The sequence below is a fragment of the Vanacampus margaritifer genome, chromosome 2, assembly GCF_051991255.1.
Source record: "Vanacampus margaritifer isolate UIUO_Vmar chromosome 2, RoL_Vmar_1.0, whole genome shotgun sequence".
Classification (NCBI taxonomy): Eukaryota; Metazoa; Chordata; class Actinopteri; order Syngnathiformes; family Syngnathidae; genus Vanacampus; species Vanacampus margaritifer.
Window position 1 is genome coordinate 44771335 of NC_135433.1, and position 11744 is coordinate 44783078.

An 11744-nucleotide genomic window follows, 5' to 3' on the forward strand; every position below is an offset into this window, starting at 1 on the left:
GGTGGAGGAGTTCAAGTATTTAGGGTCAACAGTCCAGAGCAATAGAGAATGTGGAAAAGAAGTGATGAAGCGTGTACAGGCAGGCTGCAACGGGTGGAGAAAAGTGTCAGGTGTGATAGAAGGGTTTCAATTAAAATGAAAGGACAGGTTTATAAAACTGTGGTGAGACCAGCGATGTTGTTTGGTCTGGAGACAGTGTCACTGAGGAAAAGACAGGAGGCAGAGCTGGAGGTGGCAGAGATGAAGATGCCGAGGTTCTTTTTGGGAGTGACCAGGATGGATAGAATCAGTACATCAGAGGGACATGTTAGAGGCTTTGGAGATAAAGTCAGAGAGGCCAGACTGAGATGGTTTGGACATGTCCAGAGGAGAGATAGTCAGTATATTGGCAGAAGGATGCTGAGTTTCCAAATGCCAAGCAGGAGGTCTAGAAGTAGACCAAAGAGGAGGTTTATGGATGTAGTTAAAGAGGACTTGAAGGTAGTTGGTGTGAGAGCAGAGGATGTAGAGGACAGGGTTAGATGGAGGCAACTGATTCGCTGTGTGAAAGGAAAAGCCGAAAGGAAAAGAAGAAGACTATTTTTCTATTAGAATATGATGAAGCTCCACCCCTCACTTCATTATGTGTCCTTGGCACCATAATGCCATAGGATGGCACCACCAAGCAATACTTTTGTGAGTTTTTCAGTGAATAACGAATGACAAAAAAAAAAAACTAAAACCGGACGATTTTGTAAATCATGGATATTCTGGGTAATACTGGAAGAAGGGGAAATAAATCACTGTTCTACCTTATGATGTATCTTGCTTCCCTTCAGGGACAACATGGTGAAAACACGCTTGGCGCTGCCATTTACAAGGCTTTTAGTGCTATGCTAATAGGGGGGTTTGACAGGGACACTGTTGTCATGCGCCACAAAGGTGATATGCAAATGCAACCAAACCGCGCTGTTATTTTTAGCCACCTGACCGCCACGTGATTAATCTCGCATTGATTTTGTGTCATCATCGCCTCATCAGTGTTTTAATGTTCCGCAGGAATTGACCAAAAAAATATCACGATAACGAGCAAATCTGTTTTTTTTTTCGTTTCATAAACATCCTGCGTCGCTTTGATGCAAATGTCATCAGCGATGAACACGTGACATTCACGTGGTCATTTGTGTGTGCGTGCTTACGTTTGATTGACAGGCGGACTGCCGATGTGCCAGGGTGAAGGTGAGCAGGTGTTGGACTGGGGGGGAGGCGAACCCGTGTATGACACCAAAAAGTGTTATTCCGTGCACTTTGGCTGGCTTCAGGTGTAAGTGCGTGCTCGCACTCCTCCTCGTATCCCCCGTGAGAACAAAAGACAGGGGGGCCTGTGGGAGTTTGACGCCTTCAAGCGCCACACCAAGGGCACCAGCCAAGGAGACACTTGCCTTCTCTCACTCGCTCTCATCTTCACTTCCTCTTTCTTTCTCTTGATGCCTCTCAAGCTTTTTATCACATGAAACTCGTCCCCCTCAGACTGAAAGGCACCGAGCAGCAAGCCAGGCATCTGAAATGATGACGTATCGGACATATTTACATTGCAAAGCTGCAATTTGAATAACGGCCTGATGACTCAAGAGCTCATTGGTGGCAATTACAAGCTCTTCCGAAACGTGTTGCTTTAGATTGCAAGGGGAATCTTACGGTGATCATCACACTCAAAAAAGATGTCAGAAACCGCACATACCGACTACCGTGCCGAATTTGAGCATTTTCCCTCCCTTGGAGCAAATTCAGTACAAGCGATGAGAAAATCCTATGGTGTGGGGTGTCTTAAGAGTATTTTTTTTTCTCTCCCAAATCTGCTCGTGTCAACAATCAAAGCGGTGTATACACAAATTGACAATGGCCTATTTACCGGCTGTCTCAAAAAAGATTATCATTAGTGATCATCCTGTGGTGTGGGGTGTCTTTCAAGTCATTTTTTTCCCACCTCCATGAAAACGATAATCAAAAATGTCAAGACACGTACACACACATAACGTCAATCAGGTCACCCCCTGCGATCAGTCAGCAAAGGCCCGATTTTCAGATGTCTCAAACTTATATTATCCTGAGCGATTATCGTGTAGTGCTGGCTGTGTCAGGAGAATTTTTTTTCCTCTTTTATCTGCTCGGCAAAAGGTCAGATATAATGATCATACAATGATATTGAGGTACAGTATACACAAATTGACAATGGCCTATTTATCGACTGTGTTAAAAAAGATTATCATTAGTGATAATCCTGTGGTGTGTGGTGCCTTTAAAGTGATTCTTTTTCCCGTCTATGATCTGTCCAGAAATGATTGGAGGTGACTGTAAATTTCAAGAGGCGTGCACATACACCAACAATCGGGTCAGTCAGCAACGGCCCGATTATCAGAGATCTCCAAAATATTATACTGAGCAATTATCACATGGTGCTGGGTGTGTCAAGAGTATTTTTATCCCTCCCTTTTCTGCTCGGCAAAAGGTCAGGTATGACGATCATACATGTAAAGCGAGTTAGAGTATACACATGTTGACAAAGACCCGATTGTCACTGTCTCAAAAAGATTAGTGATAACCCAGTGGTGTGCGGTGCCAAGAAAAAGGGACTATTTTTTCCCCTTTATGATCTGCCCCGAGATGACTGGAGGTGATAATCAGAAATGTCAAGAGGTGTGCACACACACCAACAATCGTGTCAGTCAGCAACGGCCCGATTATCAGAGATCTCAAAAATATTATGCTGAGCAATTATCGCATGGTGCTGGGTGTGTCAAGAGTATTTTTTCCCTCCCTTTTCTGCTCGGCAAACGGTCAGGTATGACGATCAAACATGTAAAGCGAGTTAGAGTATACACATGTTGACAAAGACCCGATTGTCACTGCCTCGTAAAGATTAGCCTTAGTGATAATCCTGTGGTGTGCGGTCCCTTTAAAATGATTCTTTCCCCTCCCCTCTATGATCTACCCCAAAATTATTGGAGTTGATAACACACACACAACGACAATCGGGTTAGTGCTTAACAGCCCGATTATCAGATATCTGCGAAATATTATCCTGAGCAATTATCCTATGGTGCTGAGTGTGTCAAGAATAATTTAATTTCCTCCCTGATCTGCTGGGGTACAGTATCCACATATTTACAAAGGCCCGATTATCGTCTGTCAAAAAAAGATTATCCTCAATCATTATCCCGTGGTGTGTGGTATCATTAAAGTGTTTTTCCGCCCTCAATGATCTGCTCAGAAAACTGTTGGAGTTGACAATTGAAAATGTCAAGAGGCTTACACGCATACCGACAATCGGATCAGTCAGTAAAGGCCCGATTATCGCATGTCTCAAAAATATTATCATGAGCGATAATCATATGGTGTTGGGTGTTTCAAGTATAATTTTTTTTATCTCCGTAAAAACAGTCAGTGATGATGATCGTAAATGTTAAACCTGTTCAATGTTTATGATAGAAAATCTTTACACAGAATTAAGCTGAGTCAGGGACTCTGTGATCAAAGTCATACAAGCCAATAAAAAATGATAACGTTCAGAATTTGCAATCACATTGTAGTTGCCAGATTGGCGAAAAGTGATCTTAGTAACAACTGTATTTCTTCTTTTTTGCTTTGTTGCTTCCTTTCACAGTGAATTTTGGTGCTAGGCTAAATTTCTGATTTGCAGAGGACACTCATATTTTCACAAGGGAAAATATGGTTATATGTGTGGTCCCCTTTTTTTTTTTTTTAGCTATACTGCACATAGTAATAAGAGTGAAAACACACAACAACTGGAGTAGCTGACATTTTAAAAATCAGTTAAAATGTTAACAATTAGTTTGTGTACACCCTTGAATTCTAACCAAACAGATGAGCATAATCAATATGGTCCAGGAGAGACCATGTATGTGTGTGTATGTGTCCACAACGAATTGTCCCGCGCCCTGAAAATTGCAGACACTTTGGATCAACACCATCAAATGAAACAGCCGCCAGAAAAAGCCCCTGAGAGGAAACGTCGGCACACTGCGAATGAGCTCGTGTCATTCTTAATTAAAATGTGCTAGGAAGGAAGTCGCCACTTAACGTAGCTCGCTGCTACCGCTGATAATGTGCAGATAGTCGGTGCAGGTTTAATTCACATGTAACTGCTTGTAATATGGTGGAAGAGTAGTGAGAAACAGCCATATTTAATTATGGAAGTTAACATTTTGGGGAGACAATAATATGTTCTATGTGACTCCACTAGTCTAAATATGGTATTCTGGTTAATATTGTGTTAGTGGAATATGAGTTAAGCAGCAAAATCCAGCTGTTTTTATAATCTCAGGGGGCGGCCATTTTGTTGTTGACTGAAGATGACATCACAGTTGCTGAGGGCTTAGGCAACAACCAATCACAGCTCACCTGTTTTCTGAAACTGCGCTGTGATTGATCGTCACCTGAGACCTGAGCAACATCGATGTCAACTTCAGTCGACAGCAAGTGGCAAAATGGCCGCCACCTGATATGGATAAAAATGGCTGGATTTTGCCTCATAACTCATATTCCAAAAATGTAATATTAATCAAAATGTCATGTTTCGACTAGTGCGGTCACTTATAACATATTATTGTCCATAAATGCTTAAGGTTAACTTCCATTTGAAGATTAAAGGAAAAATAAATGGGGAAAATTTTCCTGAAACATACGTTTAGAAAGGCACACAACTTTAGCTCAGGGGTGCGCAACCTGCATCCCGCGGGCCATATATAGCCTGTGATAACATTTGATACGGCCTGCCAAGAAATTTCGCAATAAGTAAATATGTAAATATATTAAATACATCATGCTAATGTGAGAAATGTTTAGTCTCACAAATAGAGTGAAAGCAACCCCCTTCGCTCCCGACTGTTTGAATGGATTTGACTGATTTTGCAAGGCCCACAGTATTTTTGTCTTTTATTGCTATAAAAACATGGAAGATATCAAAAGAAAGATTAGATTCTCTTCTTTCATCAGGAAAAAAAGTAGATTTGTATCTCGTTTCTGTTGCGCATCAATTAGCATTAGAATATAGCTAAGTTTCATCATTATTCACAAACCTGTTTAAAACAGTGGGGGAAAGAGCTTTTTGCAACATGGCCCTGGTTGATCTCTTATACTCCGCTGCCACCTGCTGGCCATTTTGTGCAATAACTACCATTGCTTCAAGCGTTCTCTTCCATTCAGAGGCTGTATCAAAGCCTTCTGTATGCTCTTGCATAAAAATAAAAAAACTTTACAAGAAAAAAAAAAGTATAAATACGTCTTTGGGAGCATGGCAATATTTACCACAGAACGTATTTATACATTTTTGGGAGCAAATGAGTCAAGTTATAAGTTTGCATGTTTGGCAAAAGCATGACATGTTTTTAAGACACCTAGGAATCATTTCAATTGTGAAAAACAAGCATTTGTCACCTTCAAGCGTGAAAGCGAAAGACTCCATTTGTCACATCTGAAAACAAAAACACATCCACAATTACTGAAAAAAAAAAAGGCAGTGAAGCTAAAGATCCACCATCTTACCCTCACGCTCCCGGCGTCGGCTGGTGCGGCCTCAACCTGCATTACCTGCGAAAGCCGCGATTCCGACGTAATTCATCTTTTGATAGACTACTTGACAGCTTACGAGCAGCGAGCGAGGCAAGGTCACGCCGGGCGCTTGCACGGCCGTTTAAAAGGCTGCTGGCCAAACAAGATGGAACGCCGTCCGGCGCTCACATAAGTCTTGCGGGAAATGTGTTTTCGAGTGGATGACACCACATAATACACAATTCTCACGAAACACCAAATATCTGCCCTGAAAATGATGCCTGGAAAAACGACAAATTCCGAAAAATAAATGAATGAATGACTTAAAAACACATGGTTGTATTCGATCAGAAATGTAGCCATGTGACACATTATGAGCGTAGTTTGTAAATTAGCAACCTCAAATTTCATAGACAGATATTGAAGTATTCATTTAGTAATAGAGTATTTATGATTGTGGTTGTAGTTTGTAGGGGTGTATGATTGAAACACTCCATTGTCACTCTTGGAATCTATAACCACAATAAAACATATTGAAAATGAGTGTCTATTAAAATTGACCATTAAAACCTACCTAAATGCATTGGATGGATGGATTATTATTAACTCATTCACTGCCACTGACGGCTATAAACGTCAAAAATTTATTTGAATTATTCATATTAGTTTAAAATGTTTTCCACTTTTGTTAACAATAGTATGAAAACTTTTAATATATATATATTTTTATTGTACATTTAGAACAGATGTAAAATTTGTGATTAATCGCGAGTTAACTGGTAAAGTCATGCAATTAATTACGGTTAAAAACTTTAATTGCCTGACGCCCCGAATTTTTTATAATTTTTTCTTTTTTTTATCCATTCACTGTCATTGACGGCTATATACGTCAAAAATTAATTTGAACTATTCATATTAGTTAAACATTTTTTCCACTTTTGTTAACAAGAGTATGAAAACCTAGATTTTTTTTTATTGTACATTTAGAACAGATGTAAAATTTGTGATTAATCGTGAGTTAACTAGTGAATGAAGTCATGCGATTAATTACGATTAAAACATTTAATCACCTCTTGCCTTTAATTTTCAATCATCTTTTTAAAAAAAATGAATTCATGGGAGTTAATGAGTTAATAACGTGTAATTATGTGAAGACACTAATTATGTAAATAATCTCTCACAATAATTAGGAAACAGATCATTATCAGTAGGCAACACTTAATTTCTATAAATCAAAACATCACTTGTACAACATTCCGTGAAAATCCCAATGTCCCAGGTCAGTTATTTTTAGAACACACTTGCGGGCTACTTGGGGACAATCCAGTGTCCATGGTCCTGTCTGTGACCCCTGCGTTAGACAGTGGTTAATTGTTACAAACAGGCACGATGAGAAAGTTGGCTTTTTATTGGCTTGTATCACAACATGTATCAAACTCAAGGCCCCGGGTTCCACATCTGGCCCGCCACATCATTTTATATGGCCCGCAAAGGCAAATATTGTATGTCGACTTCATGTCTTCACTTTTAATAACATTGAGATATTGCAAGCAATTTTGTTACAATCTCCCTTTCAAAACACATTGAAAAATATGTTTTTTACTGGTTTCTGATGCGTATGTGTGAGATATGAAGGATCTTAAATTCATTAGTATTCAACAATGAGTTGGACACCCCTGGCTTAAATACAAATAGCTGTTTCTCTAGAATGCCTGCCCACCATAAAATGTCAAATTACACAACCAAGTAAATCCCTATCATGCAGAAAATGTGGTGTCTATCACGTCAAAGCCAAAAGGTAAGCAGACCTGCATTCAGTTTTGTTTGATCCACAACAGTGTTAGCTTCTGATAAGGAGCACTTACTTGATTGCTCGGTGAAATTGTCAACATGGCGACATGTATTTTTTTTGTGTTTGGTGATGTGTCTGCCTCCATGAGTTAAATGCCTTTATTGTCTTTACAGGTGCTAAATGCATTGTTGATCCTTGGAGTATTTCGAGAACACACATGGGAAGTATTTTAAATTGTGTGTGTGTGGGGGGGGTTCTTGATATGTCTCCTTAAAAAAATAAAAATAAATAAAAAAGGACTCTGGAACATATTTATTAGGGATGTGCCCCAAAATCGATTCTCATTTAGTAGAATCAATTTTAAATGTCCCAAAATCGATTTTATTTTAACTCTTTGACTGCCAGACGTTTTCAGAAACGGGATGTCGCCAGTGCCAGCCGATTTAAGCATTTTGACTGATCTTTCAAGGTCCACAGAAAATGTTGTGTTTGGACTATGGAAACACACATACTACCAAATGAAAGACTGGAATGGACTCTCATCTTTCATCAGAAAAAAAGAGTTTGTTTCTACCTTATTCCGTTGTTCAGTAATCAACAATAGAAAATGGTTACTTTCACCGAAATTCTCTGTTTTGAAACAAAAAACGGAGAAAAAGAGCTTTTTGTGAAACGATGTTATTTCATGCACTCTAGTGAATTGTACACTTCTTTTTGTCCATGAATGATGCCACAAACACCTAAATAGTGCTTTACTTCTGTAATATGCTTTCACCAACAATGAAAAAGTGTTTTTTGATTGCAAAATACGTTTATTTCCATTCAACAGTGTAACAATTTGACAAAACAATTTCGCAAACTATTTACAAATGTGTGCAACTGTGGTACTACTTACAATTATGTGGATGTTTCAAATACAGTTTTTCTTTTTATAACGCTCTCCTGCGTGCAAGGAGACGCCGCTGGACTCGCACAAGTTTACTTTCACTTTGTCCGTTTCGCGTGCAAATGTTACACGTTACACTTTCCTTTTTTTCCGGGGAATAAAAAGCAAGTAGCAGACTGTACACACTCCTCCGATGAATATGCATTGGACTCGGGGCACTCTACGTCGTCCGATCGAACATCCGCCTGTGCGTGCTCGATTGTGCTCCGCGTTTATGACGCCGTCATAGCCGCCGCGTCAGCGGTTCCAATTTCGCCGTCAAGCTCGGATTCACCTTCATCATCATCGATGATGATCATCGTCGTCATCAATGTGCTCTTTTAGCGTGGTCGATCCCTTTCGTCTTGTAAGTGTAGAGAGCTGCTTTCCAAACGGGCACCACTTCCTCCTCAGCCATCTAGCTCCCCCCCCCCACGTCTTCTACTGCCGCGTCAATGCTTTCCATCCACGGAGTCATCATCATCATCATCATCATCATCGATGATGATCATCGTTGTCATCAATGTGCTCTTTTAGGTTTGGTCGATGCTTTTGTCTTTGAAATAAAACGGCTCGGCCGTGAACTCCTCGCAAACGGTCGCCATTTTTTTTTCCTTTGTTTTCCATTCTGATCTCCTGCTCGACGCTCTAGCTCCGCCTCTACTGACGCCCACCCGATCTTGTCAAAAGAGAGTCATCGCTGCCCTCTAGGGGCCAAAAATAGTCCTTAGGCACAACAGACCGGCTGGAAACTTTCACCAGACATGCGGAAGGGTTCCCTCAAAAAAAAAAAAAAAAATCATTGGATGAAGTCTTTAGACGTCATTGGCGGTGCTCCGTAGGTTTTTACTTGACGTCTATAAACGTCAATGGCAGTGAAAGAGTTAATTATTTTATACTGTCTTGCCTTTGTCTGTGTGTGCCTTTATTGGGAGCGCTGTTCATGTTGTGCCTGATTTGGCCACTTTGGGCAGTGTGGTTCCACGTGGTCTAACACACTGTTCAGTTGTAGCCACATTAGAGAGTAGAAGGAAAAAGTCACAATCAAGTTATTCCAATAAAAGTAGTTTTTTTTGCAGGGTGGAGCCGTTCTTTTGAGTGATAAAAGTGCCGCGAGTAGCTCACTAATTAGCATTAGCGAGTCAGACTGGAGTAGATCATTACGATTCCTTAAACATCTATAAATTGAAGCAAAAATCATTGTCAATCAAATCATTTCGAATCGAAAATCGTTCTTAATCGAAAATCTATTCTGAATCAAATCACACACCCAAAAATCGGAATTGAATCGAATCGTGAGACATTCATAGATTCCCACCCCTAATATTTATGTCACATGACCACCCCACACCACCACCACAAACAACAACAAAAAATAGAACAATTTAGAAATCAACCAGCTGCACAGAAGCTTATTGTATTCTATTCTGGAGGCTCCACTGTAAAGCAAAATTGAATTTCAAACGACACAAACGAGCTCCAACAAACAGGCCTTGGAGGGCATGTGATTGTGTTCCATGTGCTGCTCTCATACAGAAGACAAATACTTCTCTGGCCAGTGATCAATAACCGGGAGAAAGTGGCCACTAGCCTTGATCCTAATTAGTGGCCGGCTAGAACAGATTAGCCTGCACCTGGGCCCCCATTTTAGCCGCGCTGAAACAACAACTCCCTCCCTATCAGGAAAGCGTGGGAGGCGCTGGGCGAGGCATGTTTGTACATAAAAACAACAAAGAAAGACAAACCCACACCAAAACACAGCTAATTGTTCCCCGTGTTTGTTAGTGGCACACAACTCAAAGAGGACGACAGACAACAAAGATTTCATCACAGAGGTCTCAACATAAAAAAAAAAAGAGGAAGGGGGGAAAGTGGGATTAACTGTAAGGATTTGTCATGGCAGCCGAGTTGTTTAAATACACACACATAAACACACGGTTCAGGGAAAGGTTAGCAAGATGACACTGCGGGAAGATTGCACTTTGTGTGTGCGTGTGCGCGAGAAGTAGAATAGCTCACCCGTCTCCCTCTCTGCGTTGTTGTGATGTGCTATAAATAGAAAATACCTGGAATGGGTTTACAGCTGAACATTGTGTGGTTATTTTTAATGGCCCTTATTAAGAAACATCAGGTTATTGTACTTTATACTGTATATCATTTTGTTGTGTTGAAGGGTACGATTAAGCTAAATGTGGAACAAAAATATCCTTCATCTGGTTGATTCTATTGTAATTCATAAACTTCCCCACTAAGGGGCGCAATTATCACTTTAAATGTGCCTTCATTTCATTTATGTGAGCACATTTAAAAGATGGGATTTGTTGCGGTCATCACATTAAAGCGTATTATTTTTTGATAATGTATTCGTTCTTGTGAAGATTTATTAATTTTTTTGCTCAGCTTTATTTTCACTCTTTTTTGGGCAAATGTGTTAAAAACAAAACAAATAGATGTTATGTTGTTGCTATATATAGTAATGTTGAAGTTTGGGGTCAGTTAGAAATATATATTTTTATTTTAAATAAAAATAAATTTTGATAAATCATATCAAGAATACAGGCTACATGTTGTTAATGTGCTTTAAAAACTGCCTTTCTTAAAACAAAAACAAACAAATAAATAAATAAAAGAATAAATAAAAGACATTGCTTAGTGACGCCTGAATTGTTTATCAAGTGGTCTCAAACTTACGGTCCAGGGGCCAGTTGCAGCCCGCAGAAGGATATTTTGCACTCCCACTTGACATCAAAGTCTAAACGTATGGCCTCTACATTTTTTGCCATGTCCTTTTGTGTTTTCTTATTTATTTATTTTTATTTTTTTAGTCACTTATTAGCGACCATAGCTTTCCTGTGGCAGTTTTTGACGAAACGTAATTTTGAAGCGACAGCAAGTGGAAGGAAACGATCACCCAGTCCTAGTCATGTCTTTTCCAAAACCTGAAATTTCAATTTCATTCTGAAAAAACGTGAATGGTCTGAACTGTTATTAATAAAGTTTGAGAAGCATGGATTAGTTGTGGGGGTTTTTTAATACTTGAACTCCTGTTTTGTGGAATACTTGATATAGCCCAGACATACACAGGATCCATCTCCAGTAGATCAGAAAAAAAACATACGTTGGAGACCCCTGCTGTACACTGCATAGAATGGTGTTTTCATCGAACCATAAAATTGTCTGGGTGACCCCAAACCTTTCAAGTGTGGTGTTTACAATATAGAAAGCAAATTAAATACACACAATGAACACATTCGAACCAAATATGACAAATATGATCATTGTTGTTGTGTGCAGCAAAGTACAAAGCAGTTTCAGTTCACATTTCCCATTAACATAATAATCAGTCACACGTAGAAAAAGGAAATCAATACAAACGCACTCACCATATTTTATACTCTACTGTATGTGTGCATTCATCCATGGAGTTGATAGCCAGCTTGTTCTTCTTGTTAGTGGCGTAAGAGGCCGCACAATGTC